General features: G+C 36.9%; 2 long non-coding RNA genes across 2 annotated transcripts; both read left to right on the forward strand.

The window, feature by feature from the left end:
* The first annotated feature begins 331 nt into the window (after window positions 1–331).
* LOC122008691 lies at window positions 332–2,935 on the forward strand. Its single transcript, XR_006119349.1, has 4 exons — window positions 332–1,011; window positions 1,113–1,196; window positions 1,497–1,561; window positions 2,612–2,935. It is a non-coding gene; the product is annotated as an uncharacterized LOC122008691 (long non-coding RNA).
* Window positions 2,936–2,949: 14 nt separating this feature from the next.
* Window positions 2,950–3,405, forward strand: LOC122008692. The gene is made up of 2 exons (XR_006119350.1): window positions 2,950–3,007; window positions 3,113–3,405. It is a non-coding gene; the product is annotated as an uncharacterized LOC122008692 (long non-coding RNA).
* Window positions 3,406–12,488: the final 9,083 nt, after the last annotated feature.

The raw sequence follows: 12,488 nt of genomic DNA on the forward strand, positions 1-12,488 counted from the left end.
GAGATCCAGTGAGAACCCGTTCCCCGTTGAGGGAATTATAGGCGTCGGTTCAGCTTAGGTCTATTTGGGAAATCTAAACTGAGACCCTGACTAGATCCTGGTCTCAAATAGACAAGGTCTATAATATACCAAAACGCAATAATAAGGTTAAATAGGCGAATGACATTAAAGGAATTTTCCAGAATTTTTGAAAATTTTCTGGGAATTTTTTTGGAGGTCGTATAGTGTAGATTACGGGGATAAATATTGGGCCACGGGAAAGCATGTTTAGGCTATCCCATTTAAACGAGGAAAAGTTTGATTTCTTTAAACCTTTCTTTTTCTTTTCCTCTTCCTTAATCGTCGTGCCCTAATCTCACTCACGTCGAACCAATCCTCACACACCCGATCCCCTCTCCTTCTCCCCTCTCGCGATCCTCTTCGTCTCCTCCCCTCCCTCTCACGACACCACTTGACCTCTTCGGCTCCTCCACCCGACGGCGCCGTCACAACACTTCCTCTTCTCTCTCGTGGACAAAAGGGGCGACCAAAAGGAAACTTGGCACTTTTCTCCCGAGTCTTAGCCGACGTCGATCCCTCTCTGTGTCGCTACCGGCTACCACGGACTGACACCGATCGTCGCCACCTATCACCGCTTGTCGCCGAAGTCATGCCCTAGATTTTCCCTTTGCTGCACAGCACCCTAGGTGTCGCCCTCTTCCTGCACGGAGCAACGCCGATGCCGCAAATCGAAGCCAGCCGACCATCAGCTACACGAGCTCCTCTCCCTATCTCCTCACTATAGGCGCAACGCTCGGTGCCCTAGCTTCCATCTCCGCCGCTGACGATGGGTTGTTGCCGACCATGGAGATAGAAGTTGGTCCCACATCTTCATCCCTGGTCCTTGTGCCCTAGACCGTCGACTCTTGGTGTCTCTTCATCACGGTACCAGTCGGTCTTCTCACGCCGCTTCTCATTGCTCTGGTTCACCGCCACAGTAACTTTGGGGAGGAGGTTACGAATCTAGTTTTGGTAAGATTTGGTTGGTATTAGGTTAATAGGGATCAAATTTCATGTTCTGTTGGATGTTGAGATTGTTATATGACCGAGCATTTTTTTCCTTTGCTCACCAGGGGTATCCAGTGTTGAACCTCAATCTGGTAGTGGCGAATTCTTAGTCTTTTCTTGATCCGAGTAGCGAGGTGAATTTCCAGCAGGTGAGGTATTGATTTTGGGAATCTAGGAATTTGATCTTGTTGTATATTTAGGTTATAGGGTAGTTAGATGAAGAATCGAATTTTTAATTAGATTTGGTTTAGTTTAGATTTAAATCCAATGGAATAGAGGACCGATTAAGGTTAAGAAAATTAACCCTAGTTGACCAAGGGACTAAATTTAGGTAGGGTGAATGATCATGTTGATTAGGGTATTCCCTAATTAGGTTTGGGCATTTTCTTTAGCTACTTAATTCATTTGAATTTATCTAAATAAAATTATACATGTATGATTTATTATAGGACTCTGATTTGTGATGAGCTACCTTACGTGAGATTACCTTTGGCACGCGATATATTGGAGACAGGTACTTTGACTTATCTTCTAAGATATTATCGTTTGATATGCATAGTAATATTTAACGAGTAGTAATATTCATGTTCATTTCTACATTGGTATGTCATTATCTATTATCTGAGCATGTTATATTTATTTCCTGCTTTTGCTTTCATATTCCTTTGATTATTTATGCCCTTAAGGTAATGACATACCATGCCTCATTATGTTCAGGACCTATATTTATTCTACTATACCTAACACGTGTACCTAGGATATTCTATTTGATCCATATACCTTTTGGTACACATTAGATAGAGATGGATAGGATCATGATATTTCCATGCTTAGTGTCATGCACCATTTCGTATGATTGCATGTTGTGCGATAGTCGGCTCCATTATTGTTGAGCACATCGCCAGTTACATGGATCTGCACACATAACCACTCATGGGTTAGTTGTTTTTATCAGGTAGGGTGTGTTGCAGCAGGTTGCTCTGTCAAGGGCTTCGTTGGTCCACTCATGGGTATTGTGACGCAGCGTGGTAGCAGGATAGGGATCCCTCCTCTGGATTGTCTCAAGGAAATGAGAGCATTGAGCTCCTCCACTTATGATTTGGGGTAGGAGGATAGTTGTACTCCAACAGCATTCCGTCCACTCAGTCACTCATCAGGAGCAGTGATGGCAGAGTGCACGGTTGTCATAGCCCTACCCACTCGGTCTCACCATCGTGTGTGAGATGGCTGACTGGCGTCAGGGGTGACCATGTCATTGGCATCATATGCATGATTACATTTATTGCTTGTGTTTGTTGCACTTTATTTGTTGCATATTTGGTGGGTACATATGATTGACATGCATACAGGATCATGAAACTCCTCGGTCTGACAACCTTGTTTACCTTATACCCAGGTCCTGGTTAGTACAGTTTCTCTCCTTTATTTCAGTTTTACATTGTTCCTTTATATATATATCTAGGAGGTTGTACTCATATTTATTATTAGTTTTTATGTCTTACTATGCATGTCAACCGGTACCCGCTGAGGAGTTGACTCACCCCATTGATTTATATTATTTCAGGTTGATGCTGTCAGGAGGTTCCAGTCGCTAGTCCCCCACCACTTTGCTTCGCGACGATTTTATACACTTTGGACTTTTGGTTCCGTACTCGAGGAGTTTTATCGAGTTTTTGATCTACTACACTTCTTTTTTCGTTGTGTTGGTTTCTCTGTCGTGGTTTTAAGGTTTCCATCATTATAATGGAGTAGGTGGTTTTCAAATATAAACTGCGTGGTTGTATCAGCCAGAGGCTGATATATATATAAACTGAGTGGTTGTTTAGTTATGTTTATTGTTATTATTCCGGTCGTGTTGGCCGAGGTATATGTGGCCTTGAGGGCCTTGTAGAATAGTTTCATATTGTCACCCGTACAGGGAAGATGCTATCGAAATTTCTTCTGGCAGGAACTACCTGGGGTGTGACAAGATCTAATTATTACTCATATTTTATTATGTTGTACTAACTCTATTTTGCAAGGTAAAATATATTTTCTGATTGCCTGGACTAACCTTTTTTTGCAGGAGGAGAAGTTGAAGAAACCGGGCGCCTGGTGCTGGTCCGAGCGCCCGAACCAGGCTCGCCCAGTCGGGCCGCCGGTGCCTAGGTGATCCAAGAGCTCGGACTCGGTCCAGGAGAAACCCAAAGAATTATCCACAAGCTGATGTGGAGCCCGTCAATTGGTCAAGTCACATGGTCCAAGCGCCCGAAGGGGTTCCAAGTGCCCGGATTGGACCATTTAAAGGCCTTCGACCAGCAGCTTAAAAAGCAACAACTTTTACAACTTTCTCTTCTGCTCAGTGCTCCAAAAAGGCTCCTGCGATGTTGAAAAGCTCCTCCGACAACCGGCGATCAAGATTCTTTTCTTTTATTGTTGGTAACATCGTTTTATAGTTCTTGTATTTGAAATTTGTGTTGGCGCTACTCGGAATTTCGTTCTGTTTCCCCTATACAAAAATTTGTACAAGCACTGAACTTTTCCTAGCAAGTCATGTGATTTTCAAAAGTTAAACTTAGATTGCAAACGAAACTTAACATTATTAATCCAAGTTCAATCCATGTGTTCATCAGAAGTTAAACCATATTACAGAAGTTGATTAAATATCTATTTCAAGGATTGACTTACAGGTCATTGGCGAGGCACTCGGCCTTCTTGGGTATGAGATCATCCACCACTTCCTAGTCAAAACCTTTCAAAGAAATTGAATATTTAAACTCCTTACAGTAAACCCTAGGTTAAACTACAGAGACCTCAATCAAAGCACAAGATCATGAGCCTCTTGTGTTGGTATTTCAGGATCCATACAAAGGAAAAATAAACTAGTACACAACAGAAATAATTAACTAGTTATACTTTCCTTTGTAGCTTAAAGACCTCTTGATCTTCTGCTGTATTCCTCTCCTCCTCTTGGATGTCGTGTGGGCGACGATCTACCAAGACACAAAGACCACCCAAGTCCTTCTTTCTTCCAAGACTTTCGGCCACCAAGGGATCAAAGCTAGGAACACCACCTCTTGTTCTTCTTTCTTCCTTGCAACCCGTCGGCCACAAGATGGTTGAAGCCTCTTGATACCGCCGGCTTTAAGTGAGAAAGCAAGGGGAGAATAAGAATATGAGGGGGCTGACCACAAGGAGAATAGAAGAGGAATAGAAATTGTATAGATGATTATTTCTTCTAAGGCACCATCTATCCTCTTTTATAATCCTTGGTAATGGTTAAAAAGGAAAGATTTTAACAATAATTAAAATCTCTCTTTTAAATTTCCTATTGTGGATGGCTACAAAAGCAAAATTTTAAAATTAAAAATCTCTCTTTTAAACATTGTAGATGGCTACAAAAAGAAAAGATTTTTAAAATTAAAACATTTCTTTTAAATCATGGTTAAAAAAAGGAAAGTTTTAACAAAGATAAAATCTCTCTTTTAAATCATTGTAGATGGCTACAAAAGGAAAGATTTTTTAAATTTAAAACTCTCTTTTAAAACCATGTGGATGACTTCAAAAAAGGAAAGTTTTTAAAATTTAAAATCTCTCTTTTAAAACATTGTAGATGGCTACAAAAAGAAATATTTAAAAAATTAAAAAACTCACTTTTAAACCCATCTTGGTCGACCCCTTACTTGGGCACCAAGCAAGTTGTGGCCGACCCCTTGCTTGGGCACCAAGCAAGGATGTGGCCGGTCATAAGGATGACTTGGGTGGATGCGAGCCTTTATACATAAAGGCTACAATAGGGACCTAGAGGAGGAATTGGTTTTGGCCTCCTGATGAGCTTGAGCTTCCTGTGTTCGACCAGAACACCCGACTCAAGCTCATCAATAATAACTCATACCACTAAAGAATTATTATTGAACTACCGCACCAATCCCATATTACATTATTAGCTCCTTCTTATCATGAGTGCGTTAATCTCCCTGTGTTTAAGATATCAAATGTCCATTAATTAAAGGAGTTACTGACAACTCACTTAATTAACATCTAGCTCCAAGAGTAGTACCACTCAACTTTATTGTCATGTCGGAACTAAGCCCACCTGCAGGGTTTACATGACAATTCTTATGAGCTCCTCAAGGGGACATCATCATCCTAATAAATAGGACACAGTCTCCTTATATAATCAACAACACACCATATAAATAATATTATTTCCTAACTTATCGGGCCTATTAATTTAACGAATAAATCTCACCCTTTGATAAATTAAAGAAATAAATACTAAGTACATGTGCTTGTTATTATATCGGGATTAAGAGTACGCACATCCATAATAACAGAGGTTCTGTTCTTTTATGCAGTCAGTATAAAAGGAACAACCTCAAATGGTCTTGCTCTATACACACATAGTGCACTAGTGTAATTTTATAGTCAAGATAAACTAGTACCAAATTACACTATAGCCATTCCAATGGTTTGTCCCAATCCATCTTGGTTGTAAGCTTCTATTTATAATCTATAAGGAACTGATAACATGATCTTCTGTATGACACCACACACCATGTTATCTACAATATAAATTAAATGGACAACTGCATTTAACTAAATGCAGATATTTGACCAATGTGATTCTCATTTCAAAATAAATATTTATACAAAAAGCTAGGCTTTTAGTATACATTCTAACAATTTGTAACCTTTTCGAACTATTAATGAATTGTCTAATGAAAGCACTCAACGATTGTGGGCCTTGGAGTAGGAGTCGTTGAAGGCTCCAAACCAAGTAAAAATAACTTGTGTTAGAATCGTTTTTCTTGCTTCTATTTTCCACTGCGTAACTTAGCTTTTAAATCGGATTTTCAACAATCGCTATTCAGCCCCCCCTCCCCCTCTAGCGAATTTTCGATCCAAACAGGTGATATCAGAGTAGGTACCACTTTGAATTGGTGCAACCACCAATCAGGTAAGGGGTTTTTTTTTTTCTTATTTTAATATCTCTTTCCGTTTTTGAGCTTTTTCGATATAATCTAAATCGGTATAATTATCTCTTTGGGTAAAATTTTTTTTCTTGCAAAATATTTTGAATTAGAGCAACACCAATCAAATTTCTAAATACTTTTATTATCTCTCACTTTGCTAATCCAAGACCTAGTCTTGGGATCTCCTTTTTGTTTAATTATTTGTGTGCAAAGGTTACTTAAATGGCCTAAAATGAGGGATACAACACCGTCCATCCTCCCCTCTTCAATGGTGATGACTTCTCGTACTGGAAGAAGCAGATGGAGGTATACTTGAAGACTGACTTCGACCAATAGTTCAGCACCACCAAAGGATACAAGGCGCCCATCAACAACGCCGGAATTCCAATGGACCCGGAAAAGTGGAATCCAGAAATGAAGAAGAAGGCTCAGATTGACTTCAAGACTCTCAATACAATCCAGTGCGGATTAACCAAGGGGGAGCTAAACCGCGTTGGCCCACACGAAAACACGAATGAGCTATGGGACAAATCATCGAACTACACAAGGGAACCATTGATTCAAAGGCAGCAAAAAGGGATCTATTTTTAAATAAACTATTTAACATAAAAATGTAGGAAGGAGAATCTACGAGTTAACTACATGCAAGGATAAAAGACATCCTCAATGAGCTCCACACAATCAGCCATCAAATGGAGAACCGGGACTTGATAAGGTATGTTCTAAACGCGTTTCCTCGAAATGCACTGTGGGCATCCATCGTGGGTGCCTATAAAATTTCAAGGAACCTATCTAAATTAAAATTAGATGAGTTATTTTTGTGAACTTGAACTCCATGAACAGACTAACTCAAAGTAGGTCGAGAAAGGTATTGCACTTTTTACAGGTCCCTCAAAAGAAGCTAAATACAAGGACAAGCTAGAGCCAGAATCTGAATCTGACTTAGAAGACGAAGAAGGAAAATGTTCACAAGAAGAAAGAACAAGAAGGTGAAGATCACATGAAGAAAAATGTTCATGTATTGCACTTTTTTGTAGGTAAGAAAAATATTCACAAGAAGAAAGAATAATTTCTCGAAGAAGGACCTACAAAAGGTAATCAAGTCAAATGACACGAAGGCAAAGATCACATACTACGGGTGTAACAAAAAAAGACACTACAAGCACAAGTGTCCAAAGATGAAAGATGACAAACCCAAAACAACCAGAAAGAAGAAGATACTCAAGGTGATGTGGGATGAATCATCTTCAGAAGAATCAGATGTCGAAGATCAGAAGCATCACAACTTGATAGATCGGATGCGAGCGATAGAGGGGGGGGGGGTGAATATCGCATTTTTTTAAAAACTTTTCTTTATCTTTTAAATCAAAGTCATGCACAACGGAAAGTAAAAAGGAGATAGATTGTTTACTTCATTCGAAGCCTAGCTCGACTCCTACTCGAAGGTCCGCGGTCCTTGACCGCACCGATGGACAATCAATATAAATCTTCTTTCCGAAATCCTTCGAAAAGAAGTAGATCGTACAATGGAACAAGATAGTAACACCCTACTATCTTGCTTAAATGAAATTACAATGCAAGCTTAATTTAAATTATACCGACAAGTAAATTGCAGATGAGACTTAGGTCGGCACTTCCGGATGATGTGGCTTGCTTGGCTGATGAAGATGAGTCATTTGCAGAACATGATTTTTGATCAGGAAGTTATATTTCGGCCACAGACTTCGAGCTCCATTTTATAGGTCTTGGGTGTCCGGTCGACCGATCCCATTGTTCGATCGACCGAACCCGCTCCTTCCTTCCTTCCTGGCTGGAGTCTTACGCAGGCTCGATCTCTGACATTAACTGATCTTTAATGGTTCGGTCGATCGATCATGTCTTTCGGTCGACCGAACAAGCTTTTTCATTGTTCGTTGAAATCTGCCGAGATCTTTATTTATTGCACCATTAATGTTGATTGGATCGGTCGACCGATCGTCGGGTTCGATCGACCGATCAGCTTTTCTTTCCTTTGCTTCTGATCGGTGCTGGCAGTGCTGAGTCATTAAGGTTCGGTCGACCGATCATACGGTTCGGTCGACTGATCATGCTTTGATTGGACTCTGGTTTGATCTGTTCTGTGCTTATTACTGCTTTGAATTGACCTGGTTTGGTCGACCGATCCTCTGGTTCGGTCGATCGATCAAGTCTGACCTGCAAAACAGTGTTAGCCAAAATATCCTGCAAAACAAACATTAGCACAGTAATGAAATGCATGAGTAATATAAAGACAGTAGGACTGTCTTGATCTCAACTTGGAAACCTTCCCAGTTTCTTTAGTTGGATCAGCGACCTAAGGTTATTCCCTTCGGGAACCCGACTTCACTGTCGCTGCTCCAGTTTGTTTACCTCAACCTACCTGTCAAACTTTGATCCTCCAGATCTAGTTTGGACTTTTCACTCAGCCTTGATCGGCTCCCCAGGACTTTTCTTTTGATCTTCGGTCCTCCAGACCACTCGATCGTACCGCCAAGCATCAGGTCCCCTCGACCCTCTTGGACTTGCACCTGAGTTCCACGATCTGCTGAGATTTCTCCTGCCTAGCCTTCAACTAGATCTTTCCCGATTAAGTAAACATCCTGCACACTCAGTCAACTTATTAGATCACAACAAGACTTAACTTGAACTTTTGATAACATCAAAACTTAGGTTTGATTCTGGTGCAACTTGCACCAACAATCTCCCCTTTTTTGATGTTTGGCAACCAAGGTTCAGAGTTAAGTTAAAAATATACAACAATTAAATAAACAAGCAATTTAACTGTTAATACTTCCCCTGAATTAAACAACTCCCCCTAAATTCACTATCTCTCCCCCTTTGACACACATCAAAAATAGGGGAAGATCAACAAACCAATTAGGGTTGAAATGTAAAACAATATTAACTAAGTGCTCAAAAAATTAGTGGAATGAAAAAGTTAATTTTGATATTCAAAAATATTTTTTTAACTAAGTTAAAATGTGAAAATATTTTGAAAATTTTTATTAAATAAGTTATAAAATAAATTTGAAAAGAATAATTTTCCTAAGTTAAACAGATATTTTGAAAAGTAAAAATTTTACTAAATAATTTTGAAGATATCATATTTTGAAAAAATATTCCTAAGTAAAATATTTTGAAGAAAGTAAAGTTTTACCAATAAAATAAGCAACTTTTAATGTGATTAAAAAAATAAGTAAACAAAATGTTTTGGTTCAAATGTTTGAAATTATTACTAATTTAAAAAGGTTAGCTAGGTTTATAAAAAGAAACTAACAAGCTAGTATAATTAAGATTCTTAAGATATAGTAATTTTGAAAAGTTTACCAAAATTAAAAAAATCTAACTAAGTGTTCAGAATTTTTTTTTTTACCTGAGTTTTGCAAAGATAATAAAGTTAAAAAATATGAAAAATAAGAATTAATTATTTTTTTTATAAATTTAAACATAAAAAGAGTTTTCAAAAATAATCTTGAACATTTTTAATAAATCAAAAAATATGAAAGAATATAAATATTTTGAAAAATAAAAATTAGGATTTTCAAAAATGTGAAAAATGCATAGGTCAAGGCTCCCCCTAGAATTGATGACAACCTAAAAGTCCAAGGATGGGTAAAAAGACTAAGGAAAAATATCCTTATGATGAAATGCCCAACCTTTATACAAAACTAACTACCATAAGATAGTAGCAATAGACTTAGGTTGGTCAATTTGAGTATTTAGTACTAACTAGATGTTTACTACCTAGTTAACTCAAATTGATTCATGTATGTTGTTTAAAGCCCAGATTTATAGCGATGCACTGACATAAGCATCTGAAATCTTAGGCTAGGTCCTAAGCATCTCACCCATTCTAAGTTATCAGACAAGGGTTCCTATTGTGCTTGTGAGATACTGGCTCCTAGATCTATAGGATCATGCAATTCTACGGTAGGACTTAGGCTACTCCAGAAAATTAAAATATTTTGAAAGAGTTTTGAAAGCTAAAATTTTGAAAGAGGGATTTTTACAAAAATATTTTTTTTAATTTAGTTTTAAATTTAGTTTTAAAAGGTTTTAATTAAGTTTTAAAAAGTTTTAATTAAGTTTTTTTTTAAAAATAATTTTTAATTAAGCTTAAAAAGTATTAATTAAGTTTAAAAATAATTTTTAATTTAGTTTTAAAAAGTTTTAATTAAGTTTTAAAATAATTGTTTAATTTAGTTTTAAAAAGTTTTAATTAAGTTTTAAAATAATTTTTATTAAGTTTAAAAAGTTTTAATTAAGTTTTTAAAATAATTTTTAATTAAGTTTTAAAAAGTTTTAATTAAGTTTTAAAATAATTTTTATTAAGTTTTAAAATAATTTTTATTAAGTTTAAAAAGTTTTTAAAATAATTTTTAATTAAGTTTAAATAAGTTTTAATTAAGTTTCAAAATAATTTTTTAATTTAGTTTTAAAAAGTTTTAATTAAGTTTTAAAATAATTTTTATTAAGTTTAAAAAGTTTTAATTAAAATTTTAAAATAATTTTTAATTAAGTTTAAATAATCTTTAATTAAGTTTTAAAAGTTTTAATTAAGTTTTAAAATAATTTTTATTAATTTTTAAAGTAATTTTTAATTAAGTTTAAAAAGTTTTTTAATTAAGTTTTAAAAAAAATAATTTTTATTTAAGTTTAAATAATTTTAAATTAAGTTTTAAATAATTTTTAATCAAGTTTTAAAAACTTTTAATTAATTTTGAAAAAGGTTATTGAACCAATATTAGATTCAAACTTAGCTTTGGATTAATCAAGCAGACTTCATAAGGATAAGCTTTCAGTTCAGTGGCGAGGCTTATGGCCTTCTTGTGTATCAACGGTGGACCATTTGCTGAAGACTTCCAAACTGTTCCCTCCCAAAAAACTTAATACTAAATTTTGGTCTAACTAGCCTATGTTTGACTGGGGTAGCTTCGGTCAGATCCACTAAGTCTAGTGCACCAGGTAAAATTCTATATTCAGCCTAGACATGCCTTCGACAAAGTTTCCTTAACGTACTATCATCCCAATCCATTCCGATGCTATGTTGTAGGATTTGGCAAACCTTTTTCATCTAACCATTCTAAGCAGAAAATAAACATAATCCTAAGTGTTGAGTTTGGTTAATCAAGTTGGTTGTATTGTTTTACTACTTGCTCCCCCTGAGTTATAGCATAGATAAGGTCTATCTAAGTAATAAATCTGACTCGTAGGGATTAAGTATCGGTTTGGTTCAATTTGTTTGGTTAAATGTTTTGTTTGGACCCATGATTGGACTTGACTTTTAACATTTTGGCTTATTAGAGATAAGTATGATTTATTTGTTTGTTTGGGTTTGTAACCGAGTCCTGATTTATTGTACACGGCTCGTTGCGATCCAAGTGCCATATTTAGACATTTGGATCCCAATTCAAACCTTTCCAACGTTTTCTTGAGTCGCTCGACTTGACCTTTCAAACCGGAATTTTCTTCCTCAAGCTTTTCAACTTGAGTTGAAATTCCGACTTGAACTTGGTTAGTCGAGTCACTCAAGTTAACTTGTTGCTTAAGGTGGTCTATTTCCTTAAGTAACAAGTTATTTTGTTTTTCAGATTTTCATAATTTTTTAAACAAGTATTTAACTACTTTAAGTAAATTAGATTTGGAATAAATCGTTATCATATTTGGATCTTCTGATCCGTGGCTTTTGTCGGACTCGATGTCGGTCTCGGACTCGTACTCGTCATCAGTCTCAGAGTTGGAATCTTCGTTTCTTGCCATAAATGCAAGATGGCTCGAGTGTTTCGTTTGCTCCGCGTCGGATTCGTCGGAAGAAGTCTCGTCCCATGTCTCTTGAAGAGCCTTCTTTCGTCTTGTCGATTTGGGCTTTTCTTCCTTCCGGTTCGGGCAATCGATTTTGAAATGTCCTTTTTTGTTGCACCCGTAACAAATCACTTCAGATTTGTTTTGGGTCTGGCTGAGCTGAGTCTTCTTGATATTTCTTCTGAACTTCTTCGTCAGAAGTCTCTGCACCATGTTCACCAACTCTTCTTCATTTGTTGAGTCAAAGTCTGTCTCTCCTTCAGACTCAATCTTGGTTTTTGATTTTGTCTCCTTGCTTGGACCTGCACACAAAGCTACACCTTTCTCGACATGACTTATATTAGACTGTTCGTGTAATTCTAATTCGCTAAATAACTCGTCTAACTTAAGAATTGAAAGATCTTTGGAAACTTTGTACGCATCTACAATTGATGCCCACAAAGCATTCCTCGGAAAAGCATTCAGAGCGTACCTTATTGTGTCGCGGTTTTCCAGGTTGTGTCAGATCAGGTGGAGGCCGTTAAGTATGTCCTTCAATCGAGCGTGTAGTTGTGAGGCCGTCTCTCCGGAAACCATTTTTATATTAAATAAATTATTTAAAAGTAGGTCCCATTTATTTACCTTCAAGTCGTCGGTTCCTTCGTGTAGTTTGACTAGAGAGTCCCA

This window comes from Zingiber officinale, chromosome 8A, assembly GCF_018446385.1.
Source record: "Zingiber officinale cultivar Zhangliang chromosome 8A, Zo_v1.1, whole genome shotgun sequence".
Taxonomy (NCBI): domain Eukaryota; kingdom Viridiplantae; phylum Streptophyta; class Magnoliopsida; order Zingiberales; family Zingiberaceae; genus Zingiber; species Zingiber officinale.